Here is a 20,307-nt window from a genome sequence, read left to right as displayed (position 1 = left end):
GGTAGGAGGGATTTCCGGAGGAGGGATTTCCTGTTGGGGAAGTGTGGCCCAGGAGAATGCCGCATGTGTGGTTCGGCATATTTCCCGGGAGAGTGCTTGGCATTGGCGGGAGTTTCAGAAATAAAGTTTGTTCCTGCTTGAGTGGCTCGTGATTTTGTGCCCAGCCAGGCTGCGGCACAGCTCCAGGGCATGCACAACATATTGGCCACATAAGCTGTAATGTAACTGTTGTATATTGTCTCCAAATATAACCACATTCATTAAATCAATGGGCCAAGGCAAAATAGCTGCTTTCAAATCCTGCTACTTAAACCAAATGTTTGCATAGACAGTTGAAGCAACTATTTCTAGCTGAAGATTCTATGCATCCCCAACTCTTCATGTATGATAGAGTTTTGGAAAGGTATTAGCAGTCTGAATGCTATTCACAACATCCCTGAAGAAAGGGACGAAGCCACGCAGCAAAGCATGAGTCGTTTTCAGAGAAAATTCTGAAGACATATGAAAACATATGCAAAGATTTTAATGAAGATTTTGCTGTTGATTAAATAATAATAAGATATTAGTTCTCAGGAAACAGCCAGAATTGGACACTGATAAAGATAGATACTCATGAACTTGTTAGAATTGGCTGCAGAGCTTTCCAATGAGCTCCTGATTGAACAAGAGGAAAAAAAAGTAAAGAAGTTAAAACAGAAAAAAATAAATTATGTCATGAAAATTCACAACCAAGACACTGGAAGAGGTTTTTTCTACTATGAACCATGGTGTAAGGATGTTATAAGAAATGGATCCATTATGAAGGATTCGGAGAAGTCGACAGACAGAACAGGAGGCTCTTGCTGGCTAAAGAGAAATATATAAGGAAAATAGGAAAAAAACCATAGGGTCAAAACTTGTTATCTTCCTGAAAGAACACCATGCCTGCTAAAGAGTCAATGAGGATCAGTGCATTCAACGGCTATTCTTGTAGCTTACCAAGAGAGAAATAATGTGATGACCCTGTCACTATGGAATCCCCACTATCCAGCAATTAATTTTAGTTCATGATTCAAACATTCTTCAGGCCCACTGTGATTTACGCTGAGTATGTAAACGGTGACTCCTATACAACCATTCTGCTTTTCACTTTCCGTTAAGTATTTAATAAATTATGTGAGATATTCAACATTTTATTATAAAATAAGCTTTGTATTAGCAGATATACCTAACTTTAGGCTAATGAAACTGCTCTGAGCATGTTTAAAGTAGACTGGATTAACCTATGGTGTTAGTAAGTTAGGTATATTAAATGCATACATTTTATACTTATAATATTTTCAACTTATGATGAGTATATAAGAACATAATCAAATAATAAGCTAAGGAGCATATGCAGATAGTGCCACATATATGCATAATTGGCAGATTTTTCTCAAGATTATCCAGGTAGCATTAAAATTATAGAAATTTTATTTGGGAGTGTTTCTTAACAAAATGACATGCACTTATTAAGGAAATGAAAGGTTATCCATGTCGCAAAAATTAATTTAACCATTATTATTGATACTTTATTTTCTACCTCCTGTTTTCTGTTTAATTTTCAACAGAAGATGAAATATATTATGAAATGACTTGCATCAATTTGATCAAATAAAGGTGAAATCAAAATATCCTAATATAATTAATGAATTCTAGTAAGGTAGTTATTATAATTATGTTACAAACACATTTACTCAATACGTAATATCACTTTTAATCTTCTGGAATTATTAGTGTTCAATTTATTCCTTAAATTTTCATAATGATATACAAACAGTATTTTCACTAGAAATTTTTGACTAATTGTCCTATATACTAAGTGCTTCCAAAATGAAATATAGTGTCCCAGAAAAAGTTTTATTTTATTCAAATACATTGCTGATTTAAATTGTTTTTCCAAATATTTTTAACCTGGGAAGACTTTTAAAATAATTTTTAACATATATTTATAGTAAAAAAAAATAAACTTCTAAATGTTTAAATTCACTATAAAAATTATAAATCTCTATGCTACAAAGCTCTGCAAAACAATCTGCCAGTTTCCCAAAACAATTATAAAATTGTCAAATAACTTTGTTAGAAAACAATATCACAAGATTTAAGGTGCTACACTGTGATGGTGAACCAACATTCATAAAACCATTGCTTTTTTTATAAAGAACTAAGAACAGAAAAATATGAGAGTAGACAAGAGAATAAAATGTGAGTGTAACAAAACTCATGTATGAAACCCTTTTTATATATGAAACCTAATTTAAATAACTACTTTTTTCTTAATTGTTTTTCTTTCATGCTGTGTGTGTGTGTGTGTGTGTGTGTGTGTGTGAGAGAGAGAGAGAGAGAGAGAGAGAGAGAGAGACTGACTAGTGATTGAATTCAGGGCCTCGAGCACACTAGACAAGTTGGGATGTACCATTGGGCTATACCACTGCCCCTAAATCTTTCTTTTCATGTGCACTCTTTCAGCATAAATATTAAGATCTTGTGAATAACTTGTTTTCTGGTTTCTTATGTAAATAATGAAATATAATATTTCATTTTTCTCATTGGATTTCAGACATGGAGTATGATTTTTATATACTTATAAATTTAAAAATATTTTCCTAATTTTGTAAAAATTTAGGAAATTTTATCAATCATCCAAAAACTGAGATAGCATTACTCAATAGAAAAGAAGTGTCTTTTTTTTTAACTATGTTTCAAAAATTTGCAGAGGAAATAATCCTTGTTTTTCACATTTTTGGAGGGGGTGATCCATAATCTAAGCATAAATAGATGACTGTTGCAGACATTTTTTATACTTGCAATTTGCTACAAATAAAATTGGAAATTATTTCTTTGACAATATTAATAGATTCTAATATGTTTTAGTATTGCCAAATAATTAAAAAGTTTTAATTATTTTAATTATTTAAGTACTCAACAACTCCAGCTTTCCTTACTTCAAAGTATGTTGTCACAGAGCCATGGACAATAAAAGGTGGTTTGCTTTTCCAGATATTTTTTTTTTCACTCATCAGATCCATAATTTAGAATTTAGAGTTCAGAATATATTGTCATTTAAGAATCTCTTGTCCTATCTAAGAGAGAAAATTGTATTTTAACATTTTATGCCACCATATATGTACAAGAAAAAAAGTCACCTAAAACTGAGATAGCATTACTAAAAAAGCTATAAAGCAGAAAATAAATATATGAAATTACCAAATAAATTTTATATATATATATATATAAATATAATATATATATATAAATATATAATATATATATATATATATATATATATATATATATATATATATATATATATATAAAATAAAAAACAGTTTATGCCACCAAAAGATTTTTCTACAATTTCAACTTGTTAGTGATGCCAAAATTTTTCTCTTTGGAAACTCATCTGTACTTTGTTTCACATTGCTGGCAAACCACTAAACTTTATTCCATAAATTTATATATGTAGCTTATATTGAAATTTTAATTAATTTCAAGAATACACGAGTTGTTTTCTTAGACATTAGTCATAACTATTCAATATAATTTATTCACCATCTGTTTAGATGACTTAATATCAGTTACAAAGAATGCAATTAAATTGACCTCTCACATTTTGTGATCCTCACAATGTTTGAATTGAAATTTCAGCAGCACAATGGCTCTTTGATTTATTTGAATTCTAGCTTTACAATGGCAATTCATGTCATTAATTTAATAACGTCTAGAAATTTGCCTTCATGCCTGTATACATCTTAAGAACAAAATCGTTCCAATGTTCCCAACTATTGCCTTATACTTTATCCCTCCAGAACATGGAAAATGCATTACTTAGAATTTGAAGTACAAATAATAATCAGATTATGAAAAAATTTAGTGGCCTGGAAATATAACTGCATATTCATTCAGGACTAATTTAATAGAAAGACCCACTTAACCTTGAAATGCTGGAGCCCAATTATTAGATACTCTTCCATAGTTTGTTAACTTTTATGGTACACCTGTGAGGTCCATAAAATTGAAGTCAGTTTTTAGGAAATGAAGCAATGATATAACCCTTGTTCTCAAGGTGCTTACAATTTAGCAAAAACCAGATGATAGAAGAGACCATGAAAATGAATGAGATCATGCCCCAACACAATGTCCCAGTGGGTTTTACGGTTTATAAAAGTTCTGGTACATAATAAAGAGGATTAGAAAGGAATTAGAAAAGAACTTCTCAGGGGTCTTGCTAATATCCTAGGGTTTTTAGAAAGTATTTGTGATATTTAGTAAAGTTACTGCTTTTCCATCTACTTACCATAGATAAGAATGCATCTATGTATTTTCTTCTAAATGTCATGGCAAAGATAATTCCTGGAGTTCCTATTAAGTTATTTAGAAGAAATCTCATATTGCTGTAAATACAGACTTTTAAAACCAGCGAATAGATAAACTGTTTATTTGAAATCTGGCCATCTCAATGGATATTGCTAGGAACACTTCTCTACTCTTAAGCTACCATTCCCCCTGTGACCTAAACATAGGACTAGGAATTTTGCATGAATGCTTTTATAAATGAGGTAATAAGAATGTTTCTACAATTGGAAGCAAAAGATTTCAGATGTAATGATATATTAAGCCTGGGGTTGGTTAGTGCAGAGGGATAGGGATAACATTTTTATATATATATAACTTTATTTATTTGTTTATTTTTTTTATGTGGTGCTGAGGATTGAACCCAGTGTCTCACACGTTCTAGGCAAGCACTCTACCACTGAACCACAATCGCAGCCTGAGGATAACATTTTTAATAACAGATACAAAGATGCTCAGGTAAGAGATAAGATTGAACTACAAAAGTATTATTTCATAACCAATAGTTAAACAATGTTAAAACCTATAGATCAGAGTTTTAGCTACTAATAATCAGAAATTTGCACTGATAAGAATAGAGTTATAGGAAAGAAATTCTTACTTTATTAAAAAAGAATATATGATTTTATTGTTTTTTGATAGAGGAATGCAATTTTGAATTGAGAAATATTACACAGAGAATTTTTCTTTCTCTGTACTGCTTCCTTCTTAATACTTAAATTGTTTGTTTTATTATCTTAAATTTCCCTTTTTACTATAAAAAACAAATATTATTAAGTCATATTCATCTTTTCATCATTCTCCTAAGTCTAATAAAAATGTTTCCATCCTGTCCTCATTTCTCAAATTGAAGAAGAAAAGAGGCAATTGTCAACCACATCTTCCCAACATACTTTTTAAAAAATAAGTTTAAAATTGAATCAGACTTTTTAAAGAAAGAAAGGTTTTTTTCCCATTTAATGTATTTTATTGCCTACAATCTGGCAAGAGTAGATTGCATATGAAGTCTCATGTTACTAAGCAAAGATTGTTTGGGTATATTGCCTCTCTTTTCTTAAACTGTATTCCATCTAATCCTTACTGTATGTCTCCAAAGAACCTAAAATATAGAAGGTAAGGATCTAGGACATCAATGTTTATAGCAGCTCAATTTACAATAGCTAAACTATAGAACCAGCCTAAGTGCCCTTCAACAGATGAATGAATAAATAAAATGTGGTATATATACACAATGGAATACTATTCAATCATAAGGAGAAATGATATTATGGCATTTGCCAGTAAATTGATGGAACTGGAGACTATCATGCTAAGTGAAATAAGCCAATCCCCCAAAACCAAAGTCTGAATATTGTTTCTGATATGCAGATGCTAACCTACAATAAGGGGGACAAAGGTAGGGAAGAACAAAAATACTTTGGATCAGACAAAGGGTAATGAAGGGAAAGGAGAGGGAATAGGAATAGGAAAGATAGTAGAATGAATTAGACATTATTTTACTATATGAATATATGAATATATAACCAATGTATATCATGTGTAACCAGAAGAATGAAAAGTTATAATTCATTTATGTATGATGTGTCAAAATATATTCTATTATCATGTATAACTAAAAAGAACAAATAAAAGTAGAAAAAATAAAAATAAAAATTTTTAAAAAACATGAAAATCAATTTACACACACACACACACACACACATATTAAATGGAATACTTCTATACAGTTGTAGGAGTTAATTCCTGGGAATAATCCCAGGTTCATTTCTCTCTTAGAACCTGCATGACACTACCTTGTATGTCCTCTTGTCTCAGGGATGTCTTTACTAAATGAAGTTGGCATTTAAGATCCCTTTAAAACCAGGATTCAATGACATTAAATATTTATCTCTTTAATCAATATAAATAAATTACTATAGACACACATTTATATGTACAGACACATATGTATACATACAGCTGCAAATATATGAGTATATGTATACAGATTATGTTTGTATATATATATGTCCATACACATGTGGGCAAGATGATATAACGTTTCATGTGTTCTGAATAAAAGAATATAGGAGGGCTGGGGTTGTGGGTCAGCAGTAGAGCCTTCGCCTAGCTTGTGCAGGGCCCTGGGTTTGATCCTCAGTACCACATAAAAATAAATAATTAAAATAAAGGTATAGTATCAAAGTACAACTAAAAAAAGAAATATTTAAAAAAGAATATAGGAAATGTCTTTTTATTTAATCAATAATCATTTTATAATATTTTAATGGTATTACAGATCTGACAACCCTAGATTCTTATCTTTATATGAAATATTTGAAATTACCTTATAAATTCAATGTATCATATTCATAGCTGAATGAAACCATTCTTTTGGTTTCATTTTCAAAGTGAATAATGAGATGAAACTAACATTACAAAAAAACTGCTTTAAAATAACCACTTTTAAAAAAAGTATTTAATTGATTTTATTTTTTAAATACATGACAGTGGAATGCATTACAATTCTTATTACACATACAGAGCACAATTTTTCATATCTCTGTATATAAAGTATGTTGACACCAATTCATGTCTTCATACATGTACTTTGGATAATGATGTCCATCACATTCCACCGTCATTGTTAACCTCCTGCCCCCTCCCTTCTCCTCCCACCCCTCTGCCCTAATAGAGTTCCTCTATTCCTCCCATGCTCCCCCTCCCTACCCCATATAGATCAGTCACCTTATATCAGAGAAAGCATTTGGCATTTGTTTTTTGGGAGATAGGCTAAATAACCACTTTATAATTTCTGAAAAAATCTAAGCTTCTAAGATTTTACTGTCTAAGAACAGATGTGGAAAACAAAATTTAAGATAGCATCACATAATAAATATTGAAGTGATCCAAGCAAAAGTGAACATGGATTTATTTGCGAGTTTTGGGAGTGAAACTGCATCTCAATCTTTTTTCTTATGCAGACTGTCAGAGTGGAGTTTCAGGTTTACTTCCAAGATACCAATCCACTTTTCAGAGAGCAGCTATCAACTTCAGGAGAACATATGCTAACTAGGCTGTTTGGCTGAATTTAACCCTCAATGGGGAGAAAATCATCTAGCAATTCAATTTTAAATTGTAATAAAGGATCAAAGTTTTTTAACTAAAAATTATTAGCTTAAAGTGATATCAAGTTATTAAAATTGCATACTTAATTTTAAAGTCATGAAAAACAGTTTGCTAATTTTGAAATTAATATTAGACATCTTAAAACAAAACAATTCAGAAAATTAATCTTTCCAGATTAAATGTACATTGAATGAATAACATGTGGTTTTGAATGAAATTTATTTCTATCTAAAGTAAGCACCAAGTTTACCTCTATTTTATTTTATTCATTCATCCCACTATCTTAGACTATACAAATAATATAAAAATAATTCATAGTCTTGCCTCTGAGAAATTCATCCTTTCACTGAACTGTTAATTTGGGAAAATATTTTATATAAAATTGATTCACGATTTTTATCTTTAAGACCTTATGTTATCATGGTGATTGACTCCAAATACTTCCAGAATTATTACATCATGATTTGTCTCTCCCTTGAGATGGCAATTCTCTACTACACTCAGGGACTCTCCACAAGTGTTATATATAACACCTGCTATTTTCTATAATACAGGGGTTGAGAGGTGAAGTGGAACCAAGTGGTATACACATATTTTTCTGTTGAGTTCACATAAAGACAAAGATGGGGATATGCAGATTTGTAAATTGTGAGGAGCTTGATAGCCAAACAACAACATCCTCTCCCAGCCTCAAGGGAATTCAACATTGACATGAAAACATGGGCTCCAGATATGCTGTAATCCATCTCCACTGCACGAATCAACCTAGAAAATGTTGGTATTTATTATGCTAACAACAGGATTCTTTTGGCTTTTTGTTTTCCTTAGGAAATTACAGAGCTAGAGGAAAATTAAGCAACAATAGTTACAAGTTTGAAACATTCAGGACAATTTTTTTTATATCTTTGTAATTCCCTAAAATATTTCCAAGTTGACTTGATTGTGTTTTTATGACTTATATTTTAACTTCCTCCTTAATTAAAATTTATTTTCTACTTTAAATGCACTTCTTGCCTTTCATTTGCTAAACTCTATAAATCTGAAAGCTTCCCATCAAAGGAAGAACACTTCTTGTTTCCATTTTTTCTTTGTATTGAGAACACAAATTCCTGATAGTCATAATAGCCAGAACTGTCTGTACTACACATTTTTAAATACACTGTTGAGACAATCACTTTATCTTCCTTTATCTCAGTTTCCTCATTTGTAAAAGGGGCAGAGTGATAATTGACTTTTGTAATCTTAAAGAATGTTGGTAGGATCAAAGGGAGAAGAAAAGTATTAATTTATGTAAATCCAAGGACTCCTTGAACAATGAAAAAACTTACATATTTACTTTATCTATGTCCAAATTTGAAACCCATTGAGCTCTTGATCATAAACTGGTTCACTCTTGAAGCCTCCAGTCATCTTTCTAGACCTTACTGAGCAGCCTCATCTCTGACCTTTGATACCATTCAACACTCATTAACATTTTAATTTTCAGAAGACAATTTGCTCTTTTCATAAGAAAATACTTATATGAAATTACAAATCTTTTAAAAGTATGGCTTTCAATGCTGGCAACTATAATTATGATGTTAAAATCATATTAGAATTTGAAAATATTTTAATACAAGAATCAAAAATTACAAAAGAAGGGAACTGTCCAGTGTCTCTGGGGAGGTCATTCCTAAGTCAAGCCACAGGAAGACCATTTATCCTAACATAAAAGATTACCATTAAACAGGGAGGAGAGGTGGGAGGGAAAGGGAGAGAGAAGGGAAATTGCATGGAAATGGAAGGAGACCCTCATTGTTATACAAAATTACATATAAGAGGATGTGAGGGGAAAGGGAAAAAAAAAACAAGAGAGAGAAATGAATTACAGTAGATGGGGTAGAGAGAGAAGATGGGAGGGGAGGGAAGGGGGATAGTAGAGGATAGGAAAGGCAGCAGAATACAACATACACTAGTATGGCAGTATGTAAAAACGTGGATGTGTAACCGATGTGATTCTGCAATCTGTATACGGGGTAAAAAATGGGAGTTCATAACCCACTTGAATCAAATGTATGAAATATGGTATGTCAAGAGCTTTGTAATGTTTTGAACAACTAATTTTAAAAAAAGACTCTGAAGTTAAGGACAAGGCATACTATAAAGTAATTGTCTCTTACTTACTTACTTACTTACTTACTTACTTACTCTTACTTACTCAGGGTTGTCTCTTCTTGCAAACTAACAATTTTTCATAACATCCTGCACCTATGGCCAGTTGCTCTATTTGTTTAGTGCTCCTTGTTTCCTTCTTTATTGCCTTGATTCCCTTTGGGTAAATTTTAGTGGGCTCAGTAATGGCCTGCAAAGATATCAGCTCCTATTCTCTGGATTCTATATCTTATGTTATTTGTCTTTGTAATTTTTCTTTAACTAAAAGGAGGTTTTTTTTTTCCTTAATGAAATATATTTTACCTATTAGTTTTTTTATTTAGCATTTAGCATTATCTGAATAAGTTCTTAAGTCTTGATGGGGATTAATAATCATTCCTTAATCTTCTCTTCTTTATCACAGTTGATCTCAATTTTTGAATATTTTCTCATTTTATTATGCTATTTTTCTGGGCTGGTAATATACTTTTAGAAATGTGGGAATTTGGGGGTAAAGTACTGGGGATTGAACCCAGGATGCTTTATCATTGAGCTATATCCCCAACTCCTTTAATTTTTTATATTGAGGCAGGGTTTCACTAAGTTGCTGAGGCTGGCCTCAAACTTGTGACCCTCAAGCCTCATCCTCCTGAGTCACTGAAATTACAGGCATGCACCCAAACACCTGGCATTTGGAAACTCTCCTGTCCCATTTATGACCATAATTAAATAGCTTAGTTCACATACAATTTTAGCTTAAAGACAGCAGATGAAGCATTTCTGAAGTCGATAGCATTTGTTTTTTCCCCTTATTTAGTTGTCCAATCTCCAGTTTTCTCCTCAGATCCCCACATTCAACAATTCTCATTCTCCCAAATATCCATTTTCTTTCCCTACAAAATTTGTTTTTTCATCCCTGAGGCTGATTCTGAGTACATAATTTCTACAGTAAAGCTGCATTCATCTTCAATTGATGAATATGCCTTGTGAAATATATTGCAAGTGGTTCTCACTTTTATTGAATTAATTTTCCAATGCTGATATATGGATTTTGGCATCTTTTGCAGAGAAATCATGAGTAGAAAAAAATGTCGATTATTTTGAAATAATCATAAAAATGTATTGATCGTGTTTAGGGAGCTATCCAAGAGAAATTAATATCATAAAGCTGGAAAGCGATCCAGCATAGCTTCCTAGTGTTGTGTAATTCATCTTTTGTACAAGAACACCCAGCCAGGGGCAAAACATGGAAATTGAAATTTAGCCTGCTTGCTAGTTCTGAAGTCCTGAGACTTTACCATGGGGATCTTTCTACGTGAAAGGAGAAGGGTATCTTTTTGGGGCACTTAACCACTGAGCAATATCCTCAGCCCATTTTATTTATTTATTTAATTTTTATTTTGAGATACAGCATTGCTAAATTGCTGAGGCTGGCTTTGAACTGTGATCCTCCTGCCTCAGCCTCCTGAGCCACTAGGTTTACAGGCATGCACCACCATACTGGGCTCATTTTTTTCTTTTTGGATTCATGCAGTCACCAAGATTGCATCCACTGTAGATTGCATCTGCCTGGAAGAGGTGCTGCACAGAGAGCAGTTAACAAAGGTTGTTATTTTAGACAGACTTGCTTCTGGCTCCTGAAATTTGGAATGTACAAAGTCAGCACTATTGAACTACTGGTTGATTCAGCATAACTGATGTCTGGCTTCTTCTTTATATTTCCTGCCTGGTGCAAGTGTTCTTCACTCCCAGGTAATCGTGGTAGGGATTTCTCTGAGAAGCCCACTGTTGAGTTTTGCATAAGGTTGAGGCAGAAATCATAGGTCTAGGATAATCTCTGAAATCTCCTTGATATATGAGGGTGAGGATATAAAGGAACCAGAGATTCAGAACCACGAAACACATGAGATATTTGTCAAGTTGTATCAGTGAATATTTTCTTATGGACAAGGAAAGCTTGTGCACTTACCTTAAAGGTCAGTATTAGCCAATGTTCATGGTCTTCTAATTTCTCCTTTGCAGTCTATAAGAAACTTTTGGTTTTATTCAGGCAAAACTGTGGAGAAAATGTTGGGACTGAAGTCCCTGGTACTTAGGACTACCACCATTGCTCTTCATGGCCTTTTTTTTTTTTTTTTTTTTTGGTACCAGGGATTGAACTCAGGGGCACCCAAACACTGAGCCACATCTCCAGCTCTATTTTTTTTTTAATTTAGAGAGTTTCACTGAGTTGTTTAGTGCCTTGCTGTTGCTGAGGCTAGCTTTGAACTCACGATCCTCCTGTCTCAGCCTCCCAAACTGCTAGGATTACAAGCATGCGCTATTGTGCCTGGCACTCTTCATGATCTTCGCTGGTAATTAAGCATTGCTGTTCTACTTATAAACTCCATTAACTCCACTGTCTTCATTGACCACAGAGTTAGATTGAAATTCCCAAGGCCAAAGCCTTCAGAACCTACTCTGCTCAGGCCCTTCTCAGGAATCATCAGGGTCCCTTCTCTTTCCTCAGGGATGACAGAGTTAATACAGAATCATCTCAATGACCACCAGAGGTCACATTAGCTTCTCCCTTCCTCAGTATTCAATGCTCCCCACCCTTGAAGAGATCCTCCACCCACCCACCCTCAAAAGCTCAATCCTTCCAAATTAGAGGCCTGGGAAGAATACCTCCAGGGGACTGTTCTCTCATATTGACACAATACAAACAATTTCCACCTAATACAGAAAAAACAGAATTCAAGTACTTGAAAGTATGATAATTAATTACATTTTAATCTGTTGTACTGATGAGAAAGAAGTCAATCATAAATGCTATGTCAGTAACAATAATATCAATACATTCTGTCCCACTACATTATAAAACTGCTAAAGAACAGAAGAATAAAACACCATTTGAAATAAGTGTTGCTAGTAATATGTGTGTATATGTATTGGGCTTGGATAATATTGCATTTTTAATTGGGATTTTGAGTTTTTTTTGACAGTTTGCTTACAAGTCCAGTTCTGTGATGGTCAGCAGGAACTCCAAATTAAACTAAAACAAGGAACACAAGAATATACTAAGCATATTAGTCAAAGTGGTTCATTTGTTTTGAATTCTTTTGCAATCATGAGTCACAGCAATTTCTTTAATCACTTCCAATTCTGTGTTTTAGAAGCCTAAAGTGTGTTCATAAGTTATCTAGTAGAAAGAGAGTGGCTGGAGAGAGGGATATTTCACATCAAGCACCAGAGTTGAATTTCACGAGAAAATGGGTTGGATTTTATCACTGCTTTTTGCTAAATTCAATAGTGTGTTTACTGAGTAAAATCAGTGACAGAACCTTGAGTCAGTAAGAAAGTCAGTAAGAACCAGGGAACAGCCAGGTGCTGGATATTAATATGTCCCTTGGGAGCTGAGGATGGAAACAGTGGTCAGGACAGATTTCAACAACAGCAAAGTAGCCACACAAGGAAAGTGTGTTCTGTCCGAGAGAACCACTCTCTCTGGCAGGCAGGGTATTCGAGAATGGGCCAAGGGTAACACAGAAGTCTAAGACTGTGGAAGGTTTTGATAACTAGCTTCTGAAGTCCAGACAAATGCTCCATTGACTGAAAGTAAATGACATTAGTAATATTTCTCTTTATGGATCTCTTACTATGCGCAAGGAATTTTGATATTGTTTAAAAAAAGCAGTAAAGGTAATACGATTGCTACTATTTTATAAATTAGGAAATTTAGACTCAGGTAACATATAAGTATTCAATACACAGGCCTACGCTTCTAACTTATCTGATCTTTAGGAAGATCATGGGTGTAAGACTAGTCTCAAATAGACTAGGATAGCAGATAAAGTCAACTGAGTGATTCAAGTGTTATGGTTTAAATGTGGTGTCCCCCAAAATCTCACATGTGAGACAATGCAAGAAGTTTTGGAGGAGAAATGATTGGGCTATAGCCTTAACCTAATCAGTGAATTAATCCCTGATGGGATTAACTGAATGGGAACTGGAAGCGGGTGGGGTGTGGCTGGAGCAAGTAGTTCATTGGGGGAGTGTCTATGAGATATATATTTGTATCTGGCAAGTTGAGATCTCTTTCTCCTTCTGATCATCATGTGAGCTACTTCTCTCTATCACACTCTTCCCCCATGATGTTCTGCCTCACCTAGAGCCTGGAGGAATGGAGCTGGATGAAGACTTCTGAAACCATGGGCCCCCTAATAAACTTTTCCTCTAAAATTGTCTGGTCAGATCTTTCAGTCACAGCACCTAAAACATCAAGTAAAATGGTATTAGGTAGAAGCATTACCACATACAAGAGACAAAGTCCAGGGGGAAGAATGTAATGAATTCCGAGGTCCTTTCTACCAAGCATCTTTGGGTTAATTTTCCAGCCCAACCAGCCTCACCAGTTCTTTTGTCCCAGGCAGCAGGTTTCAGAAACTCTCTTATATGAAATGGACATTTTCCCCTCATCTGTACATTCATTCCAGGGACATATACGAATGCAACTGAATCAATATATCTTTCAAAAGGTTATTTTCTGGCAGGGTAACCAACACTAAGTGCAGGGAGACTTTCCTATCCTTTCCCAACTCTTCCAATAGGTTATGTCACTTTGAGACAAGCATATTGGTCACTTTCAAGTTAGAAGCTTACTGTTTGAGAAATGGATAGAAGGGCAATGACAGGCTTTGCAATTACACATCCTGTGAAATTTTACAATCTGTATATTCCCTGAGTGTGTTTCAGGACGGGATGTGCAAGGAACCCTGCACTCTGTTCTTACTACTGAGAGAGCGAGCTGACTTCTAGCAAGAGTTATGGCAGCCTCTTCTTGCTTTCTTGGACTTAAAGAACAAGTTGAGGTATAAGGGAGCTGTAAGGCTCACAAGTAGGATGCTGGTGTCTCTGAGGACCCTTCAGAGTGGAGATTCATCTTTCTAGAACACTACATTCCCTTCCCCATCCATGCACATTTCCTCACTCTAGTGGAAGGAAATAGTCTTGCTTCTGAGACTTGCATCCATCCTCAGTTGTTTTGTTCTTGTTTGTTTGCTTTCTTTGAGGGGGCGGGGGTTGTTTAGTGTTTTCAGACAGGAATGGTTCCAGAGAAGCTGTAGATAGAAGAAAGTGTCCCCAGATATGAAGTGCTGAAGGGCAGGCAGCCAGGCTGACCATTAGGTTTAGGATTATTTAAACAGTTTCTTCAGTGTAAAAATCCTAATAACGAAGAATATTGTTTCATACTCTATGGAAAAGTTATATGAGTTTGTGATTTGCTTATAATAACAAGTTCATTTAAATATTTGATAGAAACAATATCTTAGAAAAGTTCCAGGTTGGCAACCTGCCTTCCTGTGGGTCCTAGTCACATGAGTGTAATGAGAGCAAACTTTTACCCTCATTTCTTCCAGTTTTTTTCTTTGTTCTTTTTTGGTCCTATCAATTGCATTAACTCATCTCTTGAGGATCTTTTTATTTTTTTAATTAACTAATTAATTAATTTTAAATAGGTATATATGACAGCAGAATGCATTTTGATTCATCGTACACAATTGCAGCACCACTTTTCATTTCTCTGGTTGTACAGAATGTATCATCGTACCATATGTACAGTCACACATGTACCTAGGTAACAGTGTCCATCTTATCTCTTCAGAATCTTGTCTTCCATTTAGAAACTTATTTAGATTTGCCATATTTTCATACCAGATAATGTTTTTTTTTCAGTTTTTAAAGTACTTATTTATAAATCTTTCAGAATAATCACTTTTATAATCTGACCGCTGAGAATATTTAATGTTATGTGTAGCTTGAGAAAAAATTTTTTTCAAAATCTTGCATTTTAAGAACATTGAGAACTTTAAAAATTCCAAAACATTATTGTGTGATATGGCTTATGTTTTGAATCTGGCTGAAAAACAAAACACAATGATATTTGTATATTATTTGTGTATCTAATTTGTTGCATTTATGATTAAATGTTTTTAGAATTTTAAAAACATACTTGCATAGTATACTAAACTAGTGGTCATGAGTGAAGAGACACTTGAAATATTTGACTTATTTCATCCACATATATATTTTACTCCATTTATGCTATAAGTAAATGTACTTCAACTAGGTTGAACTGAGATTGTGCTCAGGTAAAGCAGAAGAGGCTGAGGAAAGAGATGGAAGTAAAGAACAGTCATGTCATAGGATGGAAGGTGGAAGGTTCAATCATGGATTTTCCTTACATCTCTAAATGTTCATTACGACTCATTATACTTTAAAGTTATCAAAATATTATACTTTCTGTTTCTCACACTAGAGCTACATTCTCCTTGAGTATTCTGCTATGTGCCAGAGGGTAAGAAATGCCTTTGAATAAAAATTAGTAAAGGACATAAAAAAGAAATTTAGCAAAAAATAAATATAATGACTTAAAACATATTAAATGGCATTCAAGCATGCTCTTACTTAAGGAAACACGAATGATGGCAATAATGAAGGATCTTCATTTAGCTATCAGACTAAGGAAGCCAAATATTTTCTAATATAGTATTGTCAAGAATGGAAGAAAACTGGAGTTGTAATCTGATACATCTTTGAAATATTTATTCAAAAAAATATTTTTCAGCATATTAAAAGCACTTAGTTATAAAAAAAAAATCCTACTTTCAGGAATTCATCCCATAATATAAAAAACACATGTGCATAAAGACATATATAGTGTAAATATTTTCAATGACAAAAGAACAAATACTTATATTTCTATTAAATAGGACTAGTTCAATATTTATGATACAAGTGTGTAATGAAATATAATACAAATACACATGTTTATGGGTATGGTAGAAATATATGGTGTTAATGTTATGTCTTGGAGATGGTTAAGTGAAAAACAAAGAAATATGCAAATCAGTATTAAAACACATACATGCATAGAATATTTTGGATACCTTATGTATGAATCTTTAAACATATTGTTAGCAAACAGCAAAAGGGGACCAAAAGTCAGTTGCAAAAGATAGTCATAATTCCATTACATATTCGTTTTTACTTTTTTTTCTTCTGACATATACCTGTTTTTAATAAAAAAAATAAAACAATAGCTATTATAAAAACTTTCCACAATGAAAATACTTTTATTGATGTAGGCAGGAATCTAAGATTCTTCCATGTTCTGGCCCCCTGGTGTACATGACCTGCATAATAACCATGCTTTGAGTACAGGTGAAGCCTCTTAAGAGGATGGATTTCACTCCTTTGATTAGTTTACATTATAAGGTAAAGGTGAAGGGTTTTTGCACATATAATCAACATCTCTAATCAGTTGACTTTTAGTTAATCAAAAGTGATATTCCCTGGGTGGGACTAACCTAATCAAGAGTGTTCTTTGGGTTGATAGAGATGTATTTTCAGAGCAGATGAATGGTTGCCAACATTGTATGATACTGATAATTACTACCGTTTAATCAGTTTTATTTTTGCAGAGTACTAGTGACCTAAGTTATTTTGCTGTCCTATTTTTGAGAATCAAATGCAATTATAAAAGAGGATTCTGACAGTAGGTATTTTGCACATATACATATATGTCCTGATGAAAATAATACATAGCAAAAAAAAAAAAAAGCCTAAAAGTCAGGTATTTTTCTGTCAATCCTGAAGGAGGCTCTGTTACCATGGACCTATATGGCAATGATTTTTCAGGCAACCTTTATTTGCTGAGAGTAATTCCTGGTTGACATCCTAATCACACTCTATGAGGCTCTGAGCAGAGGACCCAGTTAAGCTATGCCTGGACTCAGAAACCATGAAAACTATAAGAAAAAAAAATTGTGCTGCTTTTACTTGCTAAGCTACTGTGTTAGACTTTTATACAATTATAAACAACTGATAGGAATACTTACACATCAACAGTTTTATGTACAATAAAGAATTTTTTTCTTCAGTTGCTAAACAAGGAGAACTGAATTCCATCAATTCAATTCTCATGATGTAGCACTCATGTGTGGGGAAATAGATACTACTACCACTTCTTACAAAAGAGAAAGTGTATAGGATCCTGAAGGTCAGTTTTCCCCCGTATATTTCAATACAAATCACTGATGCTAACTTCTTGGAGAACATTCATATTTATCTGGTCTGCTTAGCTATTGCCATAGATCCATTTGGAAGTAGCATGTCTTAGTGGACAGGTGGCAAAAGGAACAGGTGTCAGTCTCACTCCAATAATGGTTCATGACTAGGGGAAATAAATAAGGATGATAGTAGGTGATAGCAGCTGCAAAAATGAACTGTGTAAAAGTGAAGCAATAGAACAGTGGCTCTAAATCTTGCATATCCATCACCAGATAAACTTTCAGAAGCAGTTTCCTCAGCTGTATGTCAAAACGGGGCTGGCCTTTTTAACAACCCTGTTAAATGAGTCTACTGAGGGCATTGGGGGACAATGTGGGGCTATAGCTTGTGCAGCACTCCTTTAGAGCTGTGAGCCATATGCCCTGTCCTTTGGTGTAGGTTTATGTACTGAGCATGTACTCAAGCTCCACCCACCAGGAAGCCTGATTGCATTTGACTGGAGTGGGGCTTGTTTCTGTTTCTAAACAAGTTCTCTAGTGAGTCTGATGTGCGCCAAACACTATGTGCCAACATGCTCTGGTAGTGAGCTAGGAAGAGAACTGACCTGAGAAAAGGATGTACGCCTTGAAAGGATGTAATACTTTGGAGAATGGACTCCTCTGGGCAGATGGATTGCTCTTTCTAGGACTTAGGAGAATCCTACTAGGAAAATACTTATGAAAAAACTGCTCTCCTCTATTCTAAAAGGTACATTCAGGAACAAAATATAATTTTGTATATTAAAAACTTTGAAAGGCAAAATATTTTTTACCAATGTAAAATGTTCAAATAATTTGAAATTACATAGTATTATCAAGTATGGTTAGATGTGAATTTTCTATAGATTTGCTGTTTTATGATTAAATAACATTTTTATGCATGTAGACCCATCATTTACCTTCATCAACAAAAATGACTTGTCTTTCATTTAGATGGTCATTTCTGGAGCTACATAACTTTAGGCAAAATGATCAGTTTAAATTGTGATTTGGTTTCCCTTGCTTTGTTCATACTAGGTAGCAGGAACATAATACCAAGTGCACAAAAGATGCCTTGGGTTTGTGAGCACAGTATTGCAACACTACCTGATAGGTCTAGCACCTGTATGCAAAATATGCAATTACACAAAAGAGAAGGTAAATGTTTTCAATTTGTTCTTTTTTATATAAACACGACAGTAGGGTATATTTTGACATATTATACATACATGGAGTATAACTTATTCTAATTAGGATCCCATTCTTGTTAGTACATGATGTGGAGTTACACTGCTCATGTATTCATATAAGAATACAGAAAAGTTATGCCCAATTTTTCTGTTGTTCCTATTCCGATTCCACCTTCCTTTCCTTCATACCCTTTGTCTAATCCAAAGAACTTCTATTCTTTCCTCCCATCCCTTTATTATGTATTAGCATCTCACATCAGAGAGGACATTCTGCCTTTGGTTTTGTGGATTAGCTTATTTCACTTAGCATGATGATCTCCAGTTCCATCCATCTATCAGCAAATGGCATAATTTCATTTTTCTTTATGGCTGAGTAATAGTCCATTATGTTTATAAACCATATTTTCTTTATTTATTCATCTGTTGAAGGGCAACTAGGTTGGTTCTTAGCTTAGCTATTATGAATTAAGCTGCTATAAACATTGATGGCTATATCAATGTAACATGCTGAATTTAAGTCTTTGGGTATATACCAAGGAGTGGGATAACTAGGTCAAATTGTGGTTCCATTCCAAGTTTTCTGAGGAATCTCCATACTGCTGGTTGTACCACTTTGAAGTTCCATCAACAAGGTATGAGTGTATCTTTTTCCCCACATCCTCAGCAACATTTACTGTCACTTGTATTCTTTTTTTTTTATTGGTTGTTCAAAACATTACAAAGCTCATGACATATCATCTTTCATACATTTGACTCAAGTGGGTTATGGATAATTGCCATTCTGAAGGGAGTGAGATGGAAACTCAGTGTAGTTTTAATTTGCATTTCTCCAATTGCTATAGATGCTGAACATTTTTTCATATGTTTATTGACTACGCTTATTTCTTCTTCTGTGAAGTGCCTGTTCAGTAGGGAAGGTAAATTCTAAGGACATGGAAATTAAGAAAAGTTTTTAGAGGAGGTGCATATTAACAAAAATGAAGTATAAATTACCCAACTAAAGCCTCATAGGAGCCATGGGGGATTGTATCAATTGTGTTTTTGCCTTTGGGAGGCAAAAAACAAAAACCCTGTCTCAAAGAGGCTTAAAGAACATGAAAATTTTCATTTTTCATAGCATGATTAGACAGTCAGTATGGAGTTAATTTAGTGACTTTAGGACATTATTATGGAGCCAAGTTTCTCTTTCTGCTCTGCTATTCACAGAGTTAGTGTTGTCCCTTTAAACTATTTAGAGTTTCACATCCTCCCAAAACATCATCTGAGAGTAGGAACAAAGGGAAAGTCTTGTTTTGTTCCTTTTAAGGGCAACTCTTTAGAAGACCATCCCTCTGATTGAAAGGTTAGCATGCTGAGAGAACCACCATGGGCTTAAACTAATCAATTCATTCCTGGGAGCTGTGGAGGGGCCCAAATGTTCTGAAGAAGAAGCAAAAGGA

Source organism: Marmota flaviventris, chromosome 1 (assembly GCF_047511675.1).
Source record: "Marmota flaviventris isolate mMarFla1 chromosome 1, mMarFla1.hap1, whole genome shotgun sequence".
Classification (NCBI taxonomy): domain Eukaryota; kingdom Metazoa; phylum Chordata; class Mammalia; order Rodentia; family Sciuridae; genus Marmota; species Marmota flaviventris.
The sequence above is the reverse complement of the archived record's forward strand: the minus strand, read 5'-3'. Positions refer to the sequence as shown.